Source organism: Parasteatoda tepidariorum, chromosome 6, assembly GCF_043381705.1.
Source record: "Parasteatoda tepidariorum isolate YZ-2023 chromosome 6, CAS_Ptep_4.0, whole genome shotgun sequence".
Lineage (NCBI taxonomy): Eukaryota > Metazoa > Arthropoda > Arachnida > Araneae > Theridiidae > Parasteatoda > Parasteatoda tepidariorum.
In genome coordinates this window covers 69719156-69732457 of record NC_092209.1, presented here as the reverse complement: position 1 = coordinate 69732457, position 13302 = coordinate 69719156, and the positions used below count along the sequence as shown (strand labels likewise).

At 28.4% G+C, this 13302-nt stretch overlaps 1 long non-coding RNA gene across 1 annotated transcript; it reads right to left on the bottom strand.

The window, feature by feature from the left end:
- Nucleotides 1-2448: 2448 nt before the first annotated feature.
- Nucleotides 2449-6802, bottom strand: LOC139425923 (uncharacterized). The gene is made up of 2 exons (XR_011637046.1): nt 3864-6802; nt 2449-2838 (listed from the first exon to the last, which is right to left on the bottom strand). It is a non-coding gene; the product is annotated as an uncharacterized lncRNA (long non-coding RNA).
- Between the last annotated feature and the right edge of the window lie 6500 nt (nt 6803-13302).

The following is a 13302-nucleotide window of genomic DNA, read 5'->3' as shown; positions in this document are numbered from 1 at the left end:
TTTATTGTGCTTATTCACATACTTTAAAGGAGCTAAATAAAATAACTTTTTTAATACAGTTTCAATAAACGTTTTTTCGTTATATAAACATTGCTGTTCTATATTTAAATTTGCAGATTTCATTTACAATAGGAATTTTAAATTGCATTTGAACAAACCAGTTATTAAAGAATAATAATGAAATTGAAAAAAAATATTTTGCTGGAACTTTCCAAAGATATCATTTAATTTTGTAAGCAATACAAAATAGATAACAAAAGAAACACAGAAATGCAAAAGAGATAATATTCCATGGCAGATAACAGTCAGGTGAAGAGTAGAAGGTTAAACCCTTTGACGCAGAATTTTCATTCAAAATATTTTTTATTATTTCGTAATAATTAAAGTCAAAATAAGTAAAAAACTTAATATTTTGAATTATAATAATTTATGGTTATGAAATAGAGAAAACTAAATGTAGATAAGGATACAAGTGTCCATTGCGAAGCATGGACTGACGGCGCACTTCCAAACAATGCCTTTCCAAATTTGTACTTATTTGTAATCATTTAAACATAAGGGAACACAAGTAATTCAACATGTAAATTTTTCTTTAATTTTCAAAATTAATTATTGATAAATTTTTGAATGTAAATAAAAAAACTTTTTTTCAAACTACTTTTTTTTGGATTTTAATAGAAATATAATTCCGATAATCTAACAGATTTTTTTAGTAACTATTAGACGGTTTCTTATGTATTTAAAAAATAAAAAAAACCATGTTTCTATTAGTAATTAAACTCTCTAAAAAATATATAAAAGGGACGTCGCTCTAAATTGTACTACTGAACTCCAAATTATCTTATTCAGTTAAAAGTAGAGAGAGTGAGAAAAAGAAGCTAGATGATTTTTCGTGGGAAAATTAAAAAAAAAAAATGAAGAATTTGAATCAAGATTGAAGCTTTAATTTTTTATAAAGGATAGGTTGGGATAGAATTTTTGTTGTTTACAATACATAATTACTTCATATTTTTCTTACAAAAACTAGTTTTTCATTCACCTGTTATACCATCTATTTACATGGAAGTATTTGTTTTAAATTTTTTTTTAGTGTTTCTGTCTCATAATTCCTTCATTATTATTCTTTGAATTTACACTAGGGAGAATTTCATTTAACAATAATAATAATATATTTTCTAAGCAAACAATGTCATCGTAAAGGAATTTTTTTTATTTAATAATAATATATTTATTAGTAGCTATGAATTTTGATTTCATAAATGAATTTTTGCAATATAAATTTAGAATTATCGTTAATATTTTTTTATTCGCTAAATTTAAAAATTTTAAATTTATAATTACATATTCATAATAATTATTTTAATTCTACAAATAATAATTTTGTATTATTTTTATATAAAAGAAAAATATCAATTTACTAATTTCGTTTTTTAAACTTGCTTCTCAAAAAACAGGTGTGGTCAATACATTTAGGAAAACAAGTATCATTAGAAACACATAATTCAAATTTTCTGTCACATAAAAATTTTAATTTTTTAAAAATAAAAATAAACATAAAGTATATTCTAGTATGTATGTATAGAAAGAAACATTTGTATTGTTCTACTGTTGTTGGCTGGCATACAAAAATCCCCTTTCCAAGAATTGTATAGCTGGTGCAGTAATTGAGTAAAACAAACCACCCCTTTAGAAATCAAGTTTCGAGTCCCCTTCTACAAGAACGTATTAATTCAATCATTTGCCACATGCCTTGGGCCAGGCCCATCCTTAAAAACGGCTCTGGATTTGTTAATAATGACGGAAAGTGGCGTCGGCTGGCATCACTACAGTTTCGCCAGCACCAGAGGGTTAATGATTTCTCTCTTGATGGGGAATTAGGGAAACAGAGAGCATCTCTGAATTATCCATATTTCAAGCAAGAACCATATTTCAAGTTTCAATATTATATGTGCAGTTGATTTTTATACATATATAAAAATAATAAATAAATAAAACGTTATAATATAAAATTTTTTTAACAGTTTGAAATACGTTTTACTGTTAAAGTTACAATGAGTACTATAGATAATGAAAAGAGTTAGCAAAACATTTATCCAAAGTTCCTAAATCAGATTTTTTTCTCAGTTTGCATTATTATAATAGTAAAAAGTAAAATTATGGAAATAAAATCACTATAGACTATTTTAAGAAATTTTTTTCGTGACTCATCGAATTTCAGTAGAAGAAAGAATGCAAAAATAAACGAAAAAATAATAATAATAAATAAATAAATAATAAATGAAAGTACTACGTGCAACATCAAATGTTTTCAATTGGAGAAAATTGTGAAATATTTTCTTAAATAAAATAAAAGGTTTTAACTCTACGATGAATATTTATGATACACTGATGTGAAACAAATATTTGCTGTGGGTGGACTAATTCTCATGCATGTTAATTAAAAAAGTATAACAAACATAAAGAATAATTTTATTAATAAAAGGTTCATTTTCCAGTTAATGATCCTTTGCATCATTATCTATTAATTTTATAACCAAAAGATAATATGCTAGTGCTTTTATTAATGAAAAATCTAAGGACAGAAACATGTGAAATGAGACATCTTAAAAATTTAGATACAAAAAGTACGAGAAATCTTTCTTATATCCTTGCTAAGTGTTCCGAAAGGAGTAAGAGGGAAAAACGGAGAGAAAAAAAAAGAAGAAAAAACTATTCCCACTAATTTAGGAGCATCCGTCAAACATCCCCTCCCCTCCCACTAGATTTGACAGTCCCAGACAAAAAGTAAAATTCCAATGTATCTCAGTGCCATCTTTTGGCGATATACGTCTCCACTAACTAAAAAGAAACTATTATTATTTATTTTAAATAACTGGTGCAGCCATCTATTAACAGAATAAAAAATATATAATCCACACTAGCAAAGACTCTGTTTTATGATTTAATTCAACTAAATCTTTATATTGTAACATATTTTGTTATCAACTGAATGAAAGAGTATAAAAACAAAATATGAAATGAAATTGATAAATTTGAGTAAAAAACAAATGCATTATGAAGATTGAAACATTTTTAAGTACTTGAATTAAAATTTCAAATGTCTCTTAAGAAGTTATATTTTTAGATTAAGGTAAAATTAAAAGGTATTTTTTTTCAATATTTATTTGGATTTTTTGTTTTCGGAATGCTTTTAGTAATAAAGAATGGGAACGTCACCTTAATTGTAATAGCAATAAAAAAAATTGAAGTTTAAAGTAAAAATTTTAAAGACATCAATTTGCATATTTTAAAGTTTTATGAAGTAAAATTAATGAAAAAAAACCCCTATATTTTTATATATAAATATTTAATTTCAAACGAATTTTTGGGAATAAGAAATAAACTCTGAAAATTTAATGTTTTTTATAAGAAAATAAAGTATTTTTTTATAACAGTGAGTAGAAGTTCATTATTGCTTAAATAATATATTGCTTTGATGAAATGTTTTTTTATTTATTTTTCTTATGTCATTTATGGCAATCTTATGAATATTCTATTGAGTCAATGAGTGAACAAAAGGGAACACAGTATTATGAGTAGTAAATATATTTTATTCTATATATTTATTGCTGCCTTTTCTCTATATATTATTAAATGCTCGTTAAATACTATTACAAAGGATTGCATAAACATATTTAAATTTAAAAATCATTCTCTATTCGGGTTTCCTCTGGTAATCCACCAGTCATTGCACATTTTGACATCAAATAAAGATTTTCGTTAGTCAAATATTTTAAAGAAATGATCATTCAACTCTTAAGGAGGTATAAATTTCTAGTGAAAAGGCAGATAATAAATATTTTGAATAAAGTATAGTCACATACCCTTTATGTAATCCTTGATTAGTTTTGGATAAATTTGAAGTAGTCACATTTTTGAAATGCCATTTCTCGCCATTTTCTATCGCGTAGTCATCTGACTAGGAAGGACAGGGAGGAGGCGTTACTCATTATGATTAGTATACTGCGCATGCTTGAAAACATGCCTTGAGGGATCATCCTGTTTCCTGAGGATTCACAGGCATCCTCACGCTATACACTACCGAGCAATTTAGCTTGTTTATTTAGGTGAAAATAGATAAAATAGCTAACTTAAATTATGAATAAAGTGCTTTTACAATATAATAGTTACAAATTGAATTGTGATAGCTCATAAAAATTTTGTTTATGAAGCTTATTGGAACATTTTATTACAATTTCATATTTTAGTATTTTGTCATCTTGAGTAGACGCTGTTATTAAACTTTTGTGAGATTTGAAGGCTCCTAAATGTATCTGTTTAGTTATTAAAACAAAATTTTGTTTGAAATCTTTTTCTTTACACCAAATTTTTGATTAATAAAAAAAAAATTGCTTGTAATATGGAGGAGATAAACTTTTGTAAATTATGTTCACAAGATGATGCTTTATATTGTGTGCACACTGTGGAAGCTTCTAATGAAACAAATAGTAATCAGTGTTTACAGAAAGAAGTTTTACATCCCAATCAAGCTATAGTAGAGGATATTTCATGTAATGAAAATAATACTAAATTATGTTCACAAGAAACTTTATATCCTGATCCTACAATAGAAGAGCAAAAATCTTCCACTGAATCGAATACTAATTTATTTCTTAATAATAAGTTAAATCTGCCAGGTTCAGTTCCTAAAAAAGGAAAACTTCATACTTGTAGCATATGTAACAAAATTTTTACTGTGAGAGCACATTTTTTAGCACACAGTCGTGTTCATACAAAGGAAAGGCCTCATGCTTGTGTTATTTGTAATAAAAGGTTTTCAGCACTGAGTGATTTAGTAAGGCATAGTATTGTGCATACCAAAGTAAAGCCTTATTCTTGTCAAGTATGTAATAAGAAATTTTCTTTGAAAAGTCATTTAAAAAGACATGACCTCGTTCATACTAAACAAAAATTCTGTTTCTGTGAATTTTGTGATAAAAGTTTTTCAGCAACAAGTGAATTAAACCGCCACTTGATTGTTCATACAAATGAAAAGCGATACACTTGTAATATATGCAATAAAAGTTTTACTCGATGTGATAGTTTAACGAGGCATCGTCGAACTCATACTGATGAAAAACCTTATTCCTGCAGTATATGTCAAAAAAGATTTTCAGTAAAAGGTAATTTAAACACTCATAATTTAGTTCATACGAGAGAAAGGCCTTTTTCTTGTAATATTTGCAATAAAGGTTTTTCTCAGAAACATAGTTTAAAATCTCACATACTTCTTCATGAAAAAGTTTTAAATACTTAATTATTGATTGCATAGTGTATAAAAATTGCTGTATTATTTCTTTTGCAAATATTTTGAAGTGTGTACAAGGATATACACCTTATTATACCTATTTACGAACAAATTTAGAAGCATGCTGCCATGTTTAAATGCTATAGTTTGCTATAAAAAGAGGTGCTACTCTTCTATATATTTTAATGTACTTTGATATTGCACGTATCTTTAGCTGCATTAAAACCTTATAAGCTTCTCTGAAGCTATTTTGGGTCATCAACTTTATGTTGACATTTTATTTGGCTCTGCGGAAACTTCAACACTTAGGAATTGCAAAAGTGTGTAAAAAATTTGCAGAAGATGAAATAAAATTTTTTTTAGTATGCTATAATTAGCTTGAAAATTATATAACTAAATTTTTAAGAAGAAATAACATACAGGTTGTTCTGCAATACTAAAAGTTGTATTCTCACCATTGACATATGATGTTATATCTATTTCTTGACATTTTTTGTTAGTAAGTTTGACACTGTATTCTTTTAAAATGTTCCAATTTGTAAAAAAGTAATCGAAATTTTTTAAGTGTTTTTTCTCCCAAATTTTTCGTTATTTTTTGAATTTAGATATGTATAATTATGTTATTGCTTTTGACTTGTTTGCAATTGATAATGAAAAAGTGGAGAAATCTAAACATTTATATTAAAAAGAGAAATCTAAACATTTATTTTGAATTTTTTTAAATATTAAAACCTAGTTCAACAGAAATAAAAGTATTTCTTATTTGTGGAGATAACATTATGTGTATTGTATCTTAGAAGTATTTCTATCTAATTTTTTTATTAGTATCACATATTCTGGATTTGTATGCTTTTTATATCTGTCGGTGAATAGCTCGCCCAATTTTGAGTTATAACTACCAATGTTCAATTCTGTAGTCTTGTAATTTTGAACCTAATTCAAAAGACAAGGGAACTCCTGGTTCAAGTATTGGATGAAATTTTGCCTTCATGAAGGACTTTTTGATGGAACTAAACTGCATTATCGTTACTTGGAAAAGAAAACTTCCCACAATTAGCCAGACAGCAAGGGGAATCTTAGCCATGATTTGTCTACCATTGAGTACATTTTATATCAGCATTGTGGCAGGTACGGAATTCATATCGACCAGCCATCACTGAAATTCGAACTTGAGTTATCTCATTGAAAGGCGAGTGCTCTATCCCCTGAACCACCATGGTTCAGATTCTTATGATTTTTTTAAAAATCCAAATGAAGCTTATTGTTATTAATTTATTGTTTTGGTATATGTTCATTTTATAATGAAATATAATTTTAACAAAGAGCTATTTATTTTTTTACTTTGTTATAAATTATTAAATTTTATAAAATCGCTATGATTCAAAATTATAAGGTTTCTTTTACATAGTAAAATAGTGATATAAACAAATTTAGTTATAAATATATATATTATCCTACCCATTTATATGTTGCTTACTGTCATGAAACTCATAAGGAATAAATTATAAAATAGCTGTTCAATTTTTATTTAATGAATCACATGTATGTTTTTATGTATTTAACTATTTATTAAATTATAATACTTATTAAGAAAAATATAATAAAAAGGTTTTAATTTTATTGTCATGTCTTCAATAGTAAGTAATATTATCTTACACCATAATATGTTAATATAATTTTTTGTGGCAAAATCATTTTTTTTTTTAGAGAAAAATTTATGAATTGAAAATTCATATGATTAATTACTATATGGTTCTTTTTTCTTCAAAGATATCTTTTTTTTTTGTTCCTTATACATTTACTTGACCCTCCAAGCATCGAGTCTTTTGCTTCAAATTTCTCTAATATGTACTACTTTCATCTTAAATCACATTGGGAAAACAGATTCTTTCATTGGAAAAGTCTGCAGCTGAAAGTTCAGAAAAAGCCGTAAGTAACGCTCTGAAGGTTAAGCTTAATTAAAACTAACATAAATGTCTGTAGTAATTCTTAGATCCTATTATTATCTGTATGCATTTATTTAAGCTAGGGACATGTCTCTGAGATGTCGCGAGTTTGATCCCAACCAGCCAAAGACACACCGTGGTATAGTAAATGGTTACTGGTGCAACTTAAATCTGTCGGGTCACAAAGTCTTCCATGTTCCCATAACAAATATCTCTGGAGGTAATAAATTGGAGATTGATTGTCCTATGGTTCAAGTCAAAATGATGACTGTGGATGTATAAACGGATCGGCCATATAAACAAGCTGTGATGTGTGTGTGGCTAAAGTCTTATTCCCACTAAAAAACAAGCACACCCTGTCTTAAATTATCTTGGTTTCACCAATGCTTTCTGGTATTGCAGGGGTGATTGTGAGCCCAAGTCAAAATTCCGGAAAAATTTCAACAAAAAAAACCCGTTTCAATTGAAAAATTAAAAAATAATTTAAACAAGTTTTTTTTCCCCTTTTCTCAGTATGATTAAAATATATTTAAAATTTTACGCATACCCATACCTATGATGACCTGGAGAAGTAATTAATATTTACAAATATGTCTTTCTTTCTTGAGTTTATGATTATAACAACTATTTACTGATAAAAAATTAATAATAATCATGAATTTAAGCTTATTAAGTATCTCTCTGGCTCTCCCTTACAAACAAATAAAATAAACTGTGTTTTTAAGTTCCACCTTTGAAAATTTGATTTCCGGAAGCTTTTGTGATCAAGGATTTTTTGAAACGTCTGAACCTTCGATCTCCGGATCACTGTTAGCAAAAATTCCGGAAATCCGGATTTTTTCCGGAGCACAATCAGCCTTGGGTATTGGCATTAGAAACATTTAAGCACTATAAAATGAACATAAATGTCAGTAGTGATTCTTTGATTCCAGGTTTTTAAAGAATAGCAAATCTATTCAGAATCTGAGAATTTTTTAAACTGTATAACTACAATTCTGAATTTATAGATCTTTCCATTTTTAAAATTTAGTTTAATATTCTAGTGACACCATGTACTTTACTTTTTCATGTTCTCAACCTTACTATTTTAAATGTTCATCTTAATTGTAATGGTTTAATTTCATTATTAAATTACAGTGTTCTAGAGCGTTTATTGCTCCAATTTCATAATATATTTGCCTTCTAAGTGTAAGAAAGGAAAATACTTTAAGTGATTAAAATATTTCAAGAGCTTGGGATAATGATAAGACACATTTCAACATTGTTTTGAACACTTTTTAAGGCAACCAGGAACTATGTTGACACTTCCCCAGGGTGGCCACTCAAATCCGATTTCAAATTTCCCTGATTTTTCCAGATAAAAATCATAAAATTTCCAGGTTTTTGTTTCTTTTTTCATATAAAGTATAGGAAGAATACAAGAAAAGTGTCGATATTATAAAATATTTTATTCAAAATGCTATTTTTTTAACATATCATCTTGAAAAAAACAATTTATTTTGACAATTTTCAAGATTTTTTAAAATTTAATTTTTAATGTTTCGGTACAAAATATCGAATCAAAAATCATATTGACCAACAAAAGAGTAAAATTAAATATAAATATATAGTTGGTTCTTGAAAAAACATTTTTTTAAAATTAAAAAATGTTATAAAAGGTTAAAATGAAATAGAAAAAATTAGCATTAATGCAACAATTGTAACGATTTGTCGACAAACATTGCCGTTAGCGATTGTAAAAAAATGTGTGATTGTTTGGTTTGCTGAGAAAAATAATTCAGATTTCTTTGATTGGGAGTAGAAAAGCTTTCAGAAAAAGACTGCGATATAAAATCTATTATTAAATTATAACCAACTAATTTTTGGAGAATTTTATAAAGTTAAAAATACAAAAACATTTTGTCAAAATAGAAAAAAAAATTACCACCAAAGCATTGGAACAAAGTTGAGCCATAAATGGATTCAGCCCAAGGAGAGAATTTTTTCTACATTCGTTTAGCAACTGTGTGAGAATTTTATGTGGCATTCTAGTTTAACAGAGCTGTAATGGAGCAAATTTTGATGCAAGCAAAGTATTGCTAAATTGATGATATTTCAACTGTCTGGCAATACATTTCCGTTAAAAAAAAGTGGGTATAATCAGGGGTAGAAGTGACCAATGAGAAAAAAATATAGGATTTTCTGGAATAAAAAATAGGGCAAAAAAGATCTAAATTAAATTGAAAAGTATGGATCATATATGAATAACTTTAAAACTTAATTATTTAACACTAAAAAAATTCGATAAAAAAATTATATAAACAATTTTCCGCAGCTGAATGGAATCGTACATACCTTATTATTGCTTTAAAAATTAAAAACCACATAAAAAAATTGACTTTATCAAACTAATGACTTTTTCAATAATTAACATTTTATTTACTCCTCTTTATTACATTAAATTATTTCAAAAATTATGCAGCATTGTTTTTATATTCATTTATCATTCTGCAAAGTCTTTAACTTTTTGTTGCCAGCCTCAATATCAGCCATAGATTTCAGTTTGAGTCCTTGTTTTAGCCTCTGGTTTCCTTCTTCAATCATAGCCTGAGCTGAATAAACATTTTCCTTAAAACCTTTCAATTTCTCCTCAGTTGATTTTTTTACAGAAGTACTGGGCCTAGGCTCTAAACTTTTTTCCTTGAGGTTTTTGAGCTTTTCCTTTTCTTTTTCTGCCTTATATTTGCTGTGGGCTTCTTTGTAGAACTGGATCATCTCTTTTGTTATTTCCACACAAGAAGCATTTTTTCTAACTGAATCTTTTATAAGTCTTAAGCCTACTAGCGTGTTTAAATTCATTCTTGACCTTTCATTTGTCATAATTCGTTTGCTAATTGAAAAGCCACGTTCCACAGAGGCTTGCCCATGAGAAACAGAGAGGACTGACTTCACAAGTTTAGTTAAAAAGGGATATTTTAAATTACCATTACCATCTTTAAGAACAAACACATTGTTCCAGTACTTGTCAATGGGAATGTTTTCAGTTTCCTCGGGAACATCTTCATTTGCATACAAATGCCACTCGTCAGTCAGTTTATCAACACAGTTCTGTGGTACGATGTGGGGTAGCATGTTACACAATCTTCTGATTGTAGGCAAAATATTCACTACAGGTTCTTTCTTCACAATAGGGTGCAAAATTTGTAAGGATTGTAACAGTTTATTTTTCAAAGGCAATTTCTGGAGGAGGTATTCAATTATTATAACATAAAATTTCTTAGCATTAAATAGAAATAACTCCTTTTCTTCACTTTTTACCAAGTTAAGTACCCTACGAACATTATTGCCCACATCGATCTTTTTTAGGGGCAAGGCATCTTTGTTCAAATCTACCTCAAGTAATTTGTCGCCACCTTTGTCTTTCAAAACTTCTTCTTTAATAAAGCGTTGCATGATTTTTATTATCAAATCACATAACTCATTGTATAAAGTGTGAATCAATGAGTTTTTTTCTTGTAATAGCTTTAAAATATTATCAAAAATTGATCCAACACTGATAAGGAAATGCAAATAAGCTGATAATAAAGGATCTTCTAAAACTTTTTTAATGCTTGGAAATCTATAAAGCTTTATCAAACTACTTTTCTGTTTAGGTAGATCTTCTATAAAATACTCCTTTAAAGGAGGCAAAAGATGCAGGACTCTTTCGCAGACAGTAACAACAGAAAGCCATCTGTTGCTCACATATCTCAACACTTTAGAATATTCACAACCAAAATGATCAATTTCTTTTTGGAGATCCACTTTCCTGGAAGGAAATTTGGAAAACCATGAATAAATGTTTTCCAAAAAATCAATAATATTCCCAAATTCTTCAATAGCTAAACCTTTTCCAAGGGCATTATGAATAACATGTAAATTACATGTGCCCACATTTATTAATCCATACTTCCCAATCTCTGTAACTTCTTTGTCGAATAGTTGAAAAACACATTTATTAACATTCGGCCCATCAGACCCAAGCATCACTATATGCTTTAAATCTATTTCACAAGAATTTAGAATTGATTTTATTGCATTAAAAATGTTGAGAGCAGTTGCATGCCCCAACAGTTCTGAACCCAAGTATCTCTCGGATATACCACCATCACAAGAGCACCAATATCGAATGTGCACATCAAGTTGTTTCAAATTTTGCTCATTAAGGGTCTCATCAAACATTAATGAGTAATAAGGTTTTTCTCTCTTAAATTCGTTGGTGATTTGCTTCAAAAAGTAAGGACCAAGTCCATGTGATATAGAATAAGACACTTTGGTGGAACATAAGGTCATCCCAGTGCACAAATTTGAGTCTGGGAAGACAGATGAAAATACTTCTTTTATAGCATCCTGCGATAAAAAGGAATAATTGTTCAGGGCAACATGGATTGTCCATATAATTTCAGATTGCAATATTTTGTCTTCAGAAGTAAGAGTCCATACTTTTTTTGATTCAGTAGAGCTGGATCCTGGCTCCAAACAAACACTATTGCCAGCAGCAATTACGAGACGCTTTTGAGAAATATCCTTTTTCTCATTAAAAGTCTTTTTATGTTTTTTAGTGCCTGAATGCTGCAAAAGCTGAATTTTGCCACTATTGCTGATGTTTACAGTAGCCAGACAAACAGTACAGTAGGCAGAATATTCATCTTTACCTTTTTGGCACCAGTCTTTAACTTTACCATTATTTTTATCCTCTAAATCAAGCCAATCATCACGAAATCGTGTCAAATGATTTGGCATCTTTTAATTGTACTTATAAATTAAATGGATTAAATGCAATAAATATAAAAATAAATTAATCAAAGATAATAAAATAAAAACTTAAATAATCTAATTGAAAGTTAACATTTTGAAGCAAAATATTAACATAATAATTTAGTTTGCCATCTACTCAGAAAAAAAAGTCATACAAAGTAGTATAAGCTTAGAAAGCACTAAAACTAATTTTCTGTGTAGTCAATGACAACACTCACTACTTCCAAAGGGTAACTTAAAATGGGTGATGAAGGTCCAATCAGGTAACAAGTTATATTCACTCCTCTGAATGAACCAATGGAAGTTGACAGAAAAACTCCCCCAAAAAGAGGAGGAGACAAAATTAGTTAGGACAATTCCTGTTACTTCCATAGAAGAAAATAAAACTGGTGAATAGAAAAAAAACTGACCTTGAGGTGTCTTCATCTTTGAATAGAATGAGTGACCCATGGATATTGAGGAGAGATACAGCAGATAAGGAAAGAAAGAGTTTGACAGACAACTGCAATTTCCACAAAACCCCCCTCTGACTTTTTTAGTGATATTGATAAATAATACTCTATGATACATTCCATTCATGCTACTACTGGTTCTCTGTTATTTCACCCTTTATTGACAAAAGGGGTGTTGTTCCACAAATCTACCCAGGCCCTAACAATAGGAGTCCACACACTAACTTAGTCATTGTACCTTGAAACTTTTGTTAAACAACAACAAGAGATAGGGAGGGGGGAGAACACTATTTATGTGTTCACTTACCCATTGTCATTAAGCAGTATTGAGGACAAGTGAATTTCAAAATGATCATGACTATCTGAGGAAAGAAAAATCTAGAAAATTGTCTTCTATAGTAAAAAAAAAATATTAGAGGGAAAAAAATATAGGCTAATTTTGAAAAATATAGGAAATAAAGGAAAGATAGGAGGCTTTCTTAGCTTTTTATAAAAATATAGGAAATATAGGAGGACTTCTACCCCTGTAATAATGGATGAAATAATTTAAATTAAGAAAATTATCAAATAATTTAAATTAGTGAAATTAAAAAAATTATCAAAGAAAAATTTCCAGCTTTTCTTTAAAATTCCCTGATTTTTCCAGGTTTTTATCCAAATTTCCCTGATATTTCCAGGTTTTTTCCAGTATAAAAAAATTCCCTGATAATTCCAGGTGGGTGGCCACCCTGTTCCCCATTCCTTTAAAGTAATATCCTTCCACACTCTTATCAAATCAACTATTAGCTACAAGGAGATAAGAAGAAGCTAGGGATTAATGCAGAAATAAACACAAAATGAA